Source organism: Salarias fasciatus, chromosome 1 (genome assembly GCF_902148845.1).
Source record: "Salarias fasciatus chromosome 1, fSalaFa1.1, whole genome shotgun sequence".
NCBI lineage: Eukaryota > Metazoa > Chordata > Actinopteri > Blenniiformes > Blenniidae > Salarias > Salarias fasciatus.
In genome coordinates, this window is record NC_043745.1 from 2,963,327 (window position 1) to 2,973,293 (window position 9,967).

At 48.2% G+C, this 9,967-nt stretch overlaps 1 protein-coding gene across 2 annotated transcripts in view; it reads right to left on the bottom strand.

Moving 5' to 3' along the window:
- cdh8 (cadherin 8) overlaps nt 1-4,367 on the bottom strand; it is a 143,709-nt gene extending 139,342 nt beyond the window's left edge. For both annotated transcript variants that reach the window (XM_030099133.1, XM_030099124.1), the window contains exon 1: nt 4,356-4,367. The gene's annotated coding sequence lies outside the window, so the exon portion shown is untranslated. The remainder of the gene's footprint in view (nt 1-4,355) is intronic.
- Between the last annotated feature and the right edge of the window lie 5,600 nt (nt 4,368-9,967).

Here is a 9,967-nt window from a genome sequence, read left to right on the forward strand (position 1 = left end):
CATCCCGCGGAGGTTCTGCAGGTTCAATCATTGCAGCCTGGACGCGCAGGAGCGGGCACGCTCACACGGCGGCCGGGTAATTTATCCAACTCGTCTGGTGCCGTTTCAATTGTTTAATCTCACTGTGCAGCTTTAAAGAAAGTGGGACTGTTGGGAACAATGCTCATTCAATTCCTCCTCCCAGGATTCCCCAGGCGATGGAGAGATTGAAAGTGTGGTTCCCCCCACCGCCCCCACCGCCCACAGTTGGTGGAGCAAAGTAAAGGTTACAATGAGTTCTAATGGCTGTTGAGGGAGGAACCTCGGTGAAATGGATGCCAGGAGGAAGAGCCCTGCGTCCAAACTGACACCATTATCTCCTCTTCCTCCTCTGCCTCCTCTTCCTCCTCTTCACCTTGTCCCACCGTCTTGGTCAATGCAACATTAAAATAGCATATCGGTGAAAGTGCTCCACTCAATAGGCGCACGGCGGGTAGACATGAAAGGCCTGGAAATACTCATTGTTCTTCATTGTCAAGTGCTGCCCTCTCCATCTGACAGTATAATATTAACAGCGCAATTGAGCACCCAAGCTGGTTCTTTCCATTCAGCTCCTTCAAAACCGCGGCGGCTGATTTCAGACAGCTTCTTTAAAAAAAGAAAAAAAAATCCCTTTAAGAGCTGCTGTGAATTGTTTAAAATGTCAAAATATGCAAATCGCTTCTGACCTCTCTTGAATCCTAAAACGACAGCTTGAAAAAAAGAAAATCAAACTTAAATTCCGCTGGAGAAAAAAAAAAAGTGTGTGAGAAAAGAAAAAATATCTCTTCGGCTTAAACACTTTGAGCTCTGAGCGGAATGTGCACATCCAATCCTCTCCTCCTCCTCACACTTCATGTCGCTGGGAATCTGGTGGTGTGTGTGTGTGTGTGTGTGTGTGTGTGTGTGTGTGTGTGTGTGTGTGTGTGTGTGTGTGTGAGTACAACATGTGGCACATTAGCATTCCTAAAAGTCACACTTTAATTGGTTGCAGATTAAAGTTAATTGATTTAGCTGATAGTTTTAAAGCTCCTGAAGATAATTAAGTGCAGTGTTGAGAATTCTGATATGTTGACATTTTGAGAATGAACAACCTGTAACGTGTGGGTACAACATAACGTTAACTAACATCTTAATCATGCAAATTGAAAAACACGGCAGATTTAATTATCACCGGTCCAATCATTGGTCCCCATTAATTACATTGGATTTATTTATTCATATTCACATATCTATTCCACTTACTTCCCCATTATGCAGGACAGTCCTCAGACCCCCACTGATATAACAAACACTAATTCCATTCCTGGTTCATTAGACGACGCATGTAATGAGACTCGGAGGGGATGGAGGGACAAATGAGCATCCAGGGGTGCAACAACGTGAATCCAGATCATCACAGAGGACTGGTTCACTTCCTTAATCCACGCATGTCGCCTGGGCTGGTGTCTGCTGAAGAGCTAATGGAACGTCTGATTTCGCATGATTTCCCTTCGCGGGACTGCCAGGCTGCTGGTCTTCCTGTGAAACGGATTCACTTTGGGTTAGGTTGGACTTATTGAAGACTTAATATTAAACTTATACGTACATGTCAACAACTAAGCTCTTTAATTAAGGGAACAGGAATGTTGATGTTGGCATCAGACGCCACATCAGGTGAGACTGTTTCTACACAACGATTGTTGTGTAGAAAAAAGAAGCTATTTCAACGTGGAAATAGCTTCTATTTTCATCTCTCATCACAAAGTTCAATTCCGTCCAATTAAACTTTAAACAGTCACAGACAAACCAACACATCCTTTTTTTTGTTGAAATGAATTTATCTGTTTGAAGAAACACGTCTAAATATATGCTGTGTTTTTTTAAAGCATTTTACCTGTCTGAGTTCTCTGATTCATCAAAACATTACAGTGAAGTCAAACTCAGGCGAAGGTACGCTCTGAACAACAAGCCGGAGCCTTCAGAACGGTTTTCACCAGGTTTTCTTTTGACATGTAAATGAAATCCAGACGACCACGGAGGAGAGCACATCTCAGGTCAACATGCGACCACACTCACCTGCATGCTTCATACATGATCCCTGATCCACCTGGGTCTCTTCCAAACTGCAGGTTGATCTGCTTTCTGCTTTAGTTTTTCCAGAACAAACCCTCTCCGACATGACTCCCGCTGCCATTTTTCAAGCTTTCACACTCGCTCAGCCGTTTGTCACGACTGTGGTTTGACCTCCTGCTTCAGCCGCTCCTCTTGTGTTTGTCGCCTTTTCTACTTCTGCCTGTCCTTTTCTGCTTTGTTTAACACTCCAGGCTGCTGGCGGTGTAGGTGGGGATGACATGATGTGCCGGTGTGGGTGGAGAAGCCGTGGCTGTGCCGCGCAGCGCTCCAGCCAGAACTCATTGATATGTTTCCGAACGTCACGATGAAGACAAGTAGAAAACATCTTTTAAAAAAGCTCAATCGATGGATTGATTTCTAGGCCTCGAAGAGCAGGTCTGAGCGTGCGCTCCGATCTTTGTCTGGATCTTTCCAAGGTCTCTCCAGTACTCTCAGGTACGTTTTCCCCCTGAAACTTGGACTTGGACAGAGTTGGGACGGATGATGGATGGACGGAGGTATTCCTCTTGTCTCTTCGAACAACATTGAATGACAACAGCTTCCGAGTCATCCGGGGCGTGTTTTCCTCCAGGCAGCCTCTATTAAAGTGAAACAACTCTGTGATCAAACTAAAAAATGAATTTGGCAAAGAGGTGGCGGACATTAATCAGCTGCTGCACCAGGCACAGGCTACAGAGGAAGACGAGTGCTCGCTGATGACTCCTATGATTACGTGCAGAAGGACATCAATAGACAATGATGGCTGTAATGGACAGACAGAGTGCTGTGGTAATGACACTTTACCTTTAATAGTGCTCATTAAGAACACCAGACACTTGGTTAACAAGAATGAGAGATGCACTCTGCCATCCGTCGTCTGGAGGATGAGACGCAGACGTCTGATGAATTCGCTCACTGATCACAGCTCGGGAAGGAAACAGCAGCCTGAAGGTGTCTGGGGTTCAGAGGCCAGACTGCAGAGCAAGCTTCCAGCTCACAGGAAACATCTGGGCTGTAGATGCACATCTGGTATATATCAGAAACTCCATGAGGACCGTTTGAAGACCGTTCTCTTTTCAAATAGTGTAAAACATCCATCCGGTCATTGTTTCCAGCCTCAGTTCTTAGATGGCGAAGAAGCAAGAAACGAACCTGTTTTTTTTTGTCAGAATCGGAAGAAATGTGCTGAAGTGAATCTGAATGCAATGTGCTGGCATTTTCATTTGAAACATAACACGTCTGTTTTTCTGCCCACTGGCACAGATCTTCTGTTTAGACTCCCTGAAGATGAGCTGCTGAGGCTCAAACTGAGCATCTGAGTGACAAAGAAATGGGAATGAAGTGAATCTGGATGCAGCCTGGATGAGTTGGACGAGTGAAAACTATCAAAGAAGACGAGCAGAAGACTTCGAGTTAACGATGCTGTCAGACATCAGAGAACAGTCAGACTGGTTTGGGATGACAAAATGAGAACCGTTCCTCGCCTAACTGCTGGTTACAACCTGCAGCCTGCAGAAGAACAACTAAACATTACAGTGAAGATCCGAGCAGAAGACTGCAGCTGCAGTCTGAACCGTCAGCAAGCTCTCCTGGCTGGATGAGTCCTGTTTGGACTCCAAAGACCTCCACGGGCTCAGATCTCAGCCCAGCACAGCTCCTGTGAGCGTGGAGGGAGGAGACGTTCACATCATGGACGGTTGGCTCACAAAGGTGCAGCAAGTGTGTGAAGTTAGCAAGTCAGGATGGAGCAAAGTCCATCGCAACTTTTGCTGTAAAAAAGAAATAAATACAAATCAACGTTGGCCATGAATTGAAAAGTGACTCTGTTGGTAGACGGTGGCTGGTGGTTCAATTGTCTTCTCACACGATTCTTGTGTCTAAGCGTCCTTGAGCAAGATGCTGTTCTCCCACTTTACATGACGTCTTCCAGTGAAAAGTGAACTTTGCTTTTGCACTTGGAACTCTGAAAACGCCGCCTGCGTTGCTTCAGGCAGTTGATGGTTCTACCGTCTATTCCATGCCATCAGTCAGACTGTGATGGCTGTGCACTGACGCTGACTCTCCCGTGCACAGCGACGTCCCCCTGCCATCTGAGACGTCGGGGTACTGCTGGGCTTCAATGCAATGCATTTCTTTTCCTCTCATTAAACAACAGCACTCAGCGAGAAGCAGCCTGCTGTGCACGAATCTTCACGTCCTGAATAAACAAATCTGAATACATCAAATCCTTTGAATCAAAGTACTTCTCTCACTCGCAAGCACATCATTTATTTAATCGGCTCACATCAATTTTTTTATGTGTTGTTGAGTGTTATATTTACCAAGTCTGAGTCCGTGTTTTTTCTTCTTTTTAATTCTTTTTGTCTTGAATGCCGTGTTGGCTCACTAAATGGGGGAACACTACAGCAAGCTGAGACAACAGACCGGCCCTCCCCTGCTAATGACTTGCTCAGAAGCACTCTGGGGAACTCCGTCTGCTCTCTCTGCCCTCTCTTCTCCTCCAGACTGACTTCACAGCTCCACTCCGCTGCTGCCATGGCTGCCGCCAGACACACCAGCTCTGGTCACCAGCATGCATTTCTTTTTCTCTGTGCATCCAAAACAGTTTTTCTTTTTCCCTTTGAAATCGCTGCTTCTCTTCTCTCATATTCCCTATTTGGCAGGGGTGTCAAACATACAGCCCGTGGCCCAAAGCAGGCCCCCTGGAGGATCCACTCTGCCCCATGGAAACTTACTGCTGTCTCTGATTTATTCACTGAGGGACACACTGTGGACCACTCAGGTGAAAACTGAAAAGTTTTGTTTAAATTTGAGTGTTTATGGAACAAAGGTGCTCAGAGCCGCTGAAGACGGAGCTTTGTCTGTCTTCTCCATGGTTAGAGTTTAGAGTGGATTGTTCTCTGAAACTTGTGTGTGGTTTTTATGACAAGAACAAATAACAGCACCCGCATACTGTGTTCAGCAAAAACTTTTTCTGAATCAAAAAAGGAAAAACCACAACAACTAAAGATCTAAATAGATCAGCTCTCACCGTCAAATATGATTTGATGTTGACGTTGTGCTTATTTTTATTTAGCATGTTTCCAATGTACAAACCCATTAAATACACTTGAAAAACAGGACATCTTATGAGTTTGACAAAAATCTGCAGTTCAGATATATGAACCGTCCACTCCAGTAGCTCAGCCCACTCAGGACCGAGCTGGGCTGGATGTATGTTATCAAGCATATTTCAGTTTTATGCAAGGCTGCATTGCAAAGCTGAAGTCACTTAATCTGGCTAAATTATACTAATCCATCCTGCTTGAAGTAAACAGTAAGGACTGTAATTTTTCTGACATGGTTTTTCGCTGCAGGGCAGAGGAAGACATGAGGGCAGAGTCATCAGATGAAGAGCGATCCAGGACAAACAGAAGAAGAAACCCTGGACCGAAGACATGCCGAGTCTGTCAGGGACTCTGAACTCCTCACATGGGTCTAGCTCTGCTTCGCTGTCAGTTGTTTAAGAAAAAGGTGAAGGAGCTGAGCAGAGACCAGCAAAAAGACATTTTGTTCCAAAATTACTCCATGAATTCAGAACAGTTGCTTTGTTATTGAGACAGTGGTGTGCATGCCAGTGATGAAATGTAGAGATCATGTCTGTCTCATGTTATAATATCAGTATGTACAATGTGGTTCATAGTTTTAGATAAATGTATTCTTTTTTTTCGTTAAAAGTGGAAGGTAGTCCTAATTGCTGCAGGTTGGATTGTTTTTTGTCTTCTTCTTCTTCTACAAGCAGTGATCAGTGATGCTGACATGTAAAATGTTCCTGACATGCTGAAGTTCAGGATCATCATGTCAGAGGATGAGATGCATTCAGGTGATAGTTGATCATCATCTCCAGTGGGCTCACCACCCACCGACGGAACCGTAGGGGCCGGGTGCAATGTGGATTGGGTGGCAGCCGACGGCAGGGTGCCCGGCGACCCGATCCTCAGACACAGAGACTAGCTCTAGGGACATGGAATGTCAACTCGTTGGTGGGGAAGGAGCTGGAGCTTATGAGGGAGGTTGAGAGGTACCGGCTAGATATAGTCGGGCTCACCTCCACACATAGCCTGGGCTCTGGAACCCAACCTCTCGAGAAGGGCTGGACTCTCCACTTCTCTGGCGTTGCCCGCGGTGAGAGGCGGCGGGCTGGTGTGGGTTTGCTTATAGCCCTACAGCTCAGCCACCATGTCTTGGAGTTCACCCCAGTGAACGAGAGGGTCGCATCCCTGCGCCTTCGGGTTGGGGACAGGTGCCTCACTGTTGTCTCGGCTTATGAGCTGAACAGCAGTACCCGGCCTTCTTGGAGTCCCTGGGAGGGGTGCTGGACAGTTGCTCCAACTGGGGACTCCATTGTTCTACTGGGGGACTTCAACGCCCACATGGGCAGCGACAGTGAGACCTGGAAGGGGGTGATTGGATCGTACGGCCTCCCCAATCTGAACCCAAGTGATGTTTTGTTATTGGACTTCTGTGCTAGTCACAGTTTGTCCATAACAAACACCATGTTCGAGCACAAAGGGGTCCATAAGTGCACTTGGCACCAAGACACCCTAGGTCAGAGGTCAATGATCGACTTTATTGTCGTGTCGTCTGATCTCAGGCCGCATTTTTCGGACACTCGGGTAAAGAGAGGAGCAGAGCTGTCGACTGATCACCACCTGGTGGTGAGTTGGATTCGCTGGCGGAGAAGGAAACCAGACAGACTTGGCAGACCCAAACCTGTTGTGAGGGTCTGCTGGGAACGTCTGGTGGAACCCTCTGTCAGCAGGGTTTTCAACTCCCACCTCCAGGAGAGCTTCGCTCATGTCCCGAGGGAGGCTGGGGACATTGAGTCCAAGTGGACCATGTTCTCCATGTTCTCCATGTTCTCCACCTCCATTGTTGAAGCAGCTGCCCGGAGCTGTGGTCGTAAGATCTCCGGTGCCTGTCATGGCGGCAACCCCCGAACCCAATGGTGGACACCGGAAGTAAGGGCTGCCGTCAAGCTGAAGAAGGAGTCCTATCGAGCCTTGTTGGCTCATGGGACTCCCGAAGCAGCTGACGGGTACCGGCAGGCCAAACGAACTGCAGCCCGAGTGGTTGTGGAGCCAAAAACTCGGGTCTGGGAGGAGTTCGGGGAGGCCATGGAGGAGGACTATCGGTCGGCCTCAAAGAAATTCTGGCAAACCGTCCGGCGCCTCAGGAGGGGAAAGCAGGTCTCCGCCAACACTGTTTACAGTGGAGGTGGGGAGCTACTGACCTCAACTGGGGATATGGTTGGAAGGTGGAAGGAATACTTCGAGGACCTCAATCCCGTCGCCACGTCTTCCATAGAGGAAGCAGAGACTGAGGTTTCAGAGGTGGACTCGTCCATCACCCAAGCCGAGGTCACCGAGGTGGTTGGTAAGCTTCTCGGTGGCAAGGCACCGGGGGTGGATGAGATTTGCCCTGAGCATCTTAAGTCTCTGAATGTGCAGGGACTGTCTTGGTTGACATGTCTCTGTAACATCACATGGCAGTTGGGGACGGTGCCTCTGGTTTGGCAGATCGGGGTGGTGATCCCCCTGTTTTAAAAGGGGGACCGGAGGGTGTGCTCCAACTATAGGGGGATCACACTCATCAGCCTCCCTGGGAAAGTCTATTCCAGGGTACTGAGAGGGGGATTCGACCGATAGTCGAACCTCGGATTCAGGAGGAACAATGCGGTTTTCGACCTGGTCCTGGAACACTGGACCAGCTCTATACCCTCCATAGGGTGCTCGAGGGTTCGTGGGAGTTCTCCCAACCAGTCCACATGTGTTTTGTGGACTTAGAGAAGGCGTTCGACCGTGTCCCTCATTGTGTCTTGTGGGGGGTGCTCCAGGAATATGGAGTCTGTGGCCCCTTGTTAAGGGCCGTCCGGTCTTTGTATGACCGGAGTAGGAGTCTGGTCCGCATTGCCGGCAGTAAGTCGGACCTGTTCCCGGTGCATGTTGGACTCCGGCAGGGCTGCCCTTTGTCACCGGTTCTGTTTATAATCTTTATGGACAGAATTTCTAGGTGCAGCCAGGGGCCGGAGGGGATCCGGTTTGGGAATCACAGGATTTCATCTCTGCTTTTTGCAGATGATGTTGTCCTGTTGGCTTCATCGAACCCGGACCTACAGCATGCACTGGGGCGGTTCGCAGCCGAGTGTGAAGCGACAGGGATGAGGATCAGCAGCTCCAAATCCGAGGCCATGGTCCTTGACCGGAAGAAGGTGGCTTGCCCTCTTGACAGGCGGATTGGTGCAGCGGCTGCAGTGATGCGGTCGTTGTGTCGGTCCGTTGTGGTGAAGAGGGAGCTGAGCCGAAAGGCGAAGCTCTCGATTTACCGGTCAATCTACGTTCCCACCCTCATCTGTGGTCATGAACTTTGGGTCATGACCAAAAGGACAAGATCCTGGATACAAGCGGCTGAAATGAGCTTCCTCCGTAGGGTGGCTGGGCGCTCCCTTGGAGAAAGGGTGAGGAGCTCAGTCACCAGGGAGGAGCTCGGAGTAGAGCTGCTACTCCTCCACATCCAGAGGAGCCAGCTGAGGAGTCTCGGGCATCTGATTAGGATGCCTCTTGGACGCCTCCCTAGGGAGGTGTTCCGGGCATGTCCCACTGGGAGGAGACCCCGGGGAAGACCCAGGACACGCTGGAGAGACCATGTCTCTCGGCTGGCCTGGGAACGCCTTGGGATCCTCCCAGAGGAGCTGGAGGAAGAGTCTGGGGACAGGCAAGTTTGGGCATCCCTGCTGAGACTGCTGCCCCCGAGACCCGGCCCCGGATAAGCAGTAGAAATTGAATGAATGAATAAATGGATGATAGTTGATCATCACGTTTAATGTTCAGATAAAGAAAAAGAAAGAACACTGTTTGTCTCTGTGTCTTTTTAAAGCTTTCAAGTACCATACGCCACTTCCGTGAACATGTTTCAGCATTAAAACATATTGTTTTCATGTTTTTGTTTCCCATTCTGAAAAAAATGTCAGTCTCCACTAAAATGCCAGGAATGTTGAAATGATGCATGTGACATAGAGATCTATCCTCCATGGCCTGGGATGTCCTGCAGCAGCGTTTTGCCTGAGTACAAGGAGATGGAATCAGAACACTTTCATGAAGTTCCACTCATGGGAGCTGTTTTCAGAAAGGTGTGTTTTCATTGACTGTGAGCACTGTTGTCACGTAAATGGACCTACAGAACAAAATGCCTTTTGCTCTCAGAAATCAGGCGTTCATTCAGAGAAGGCCTTCATGGTTTCATTCAGCAGCGACCGATGCTTAGCAAATCTTCACAAGATGTCAGTTTCTGAGGCTCAACACTCTCAGAGAGAAACGTAATGCTGACTTCAGATGGTTTAAAACACACTTTCAGTCATCAATAAATGTTGATACTCAGCCAGCATCTGATGTCGGTGTGTCACAGCGTATCCACTGACGGTGTAATGCGAGCGAAGAGTCTCTGATTTATCCGAGCACACACCTCCTGTGGAGGCTCAGCCCACACTCAGAGAACAACATGAAAATGGCTCGCAGCTCCGCGAATGCGAGCCCAGCTAATACGCTTCTGTTTTTTTCTCTCTCCCTCCACCACGACAAGATCTCAGAGGGATTTTCAGTTTCTAATTAATAATTGGTGTATGTGGCTGACGCTCCCCGAGATTATTTGAAGTCATTAGAAAACACCCTCTTCAGCTGAATCTGGGGAGAGAAGAAGAAGGCGACCAGCGATCCTGCGGGGATCGCACGCTGTTTTGTTCAGGAAATTTAATTGCGGCATCTACAAACTTGTTCCTGTGAGTATTACAAAATAATGACTCTGTTCTAACATGAAATTA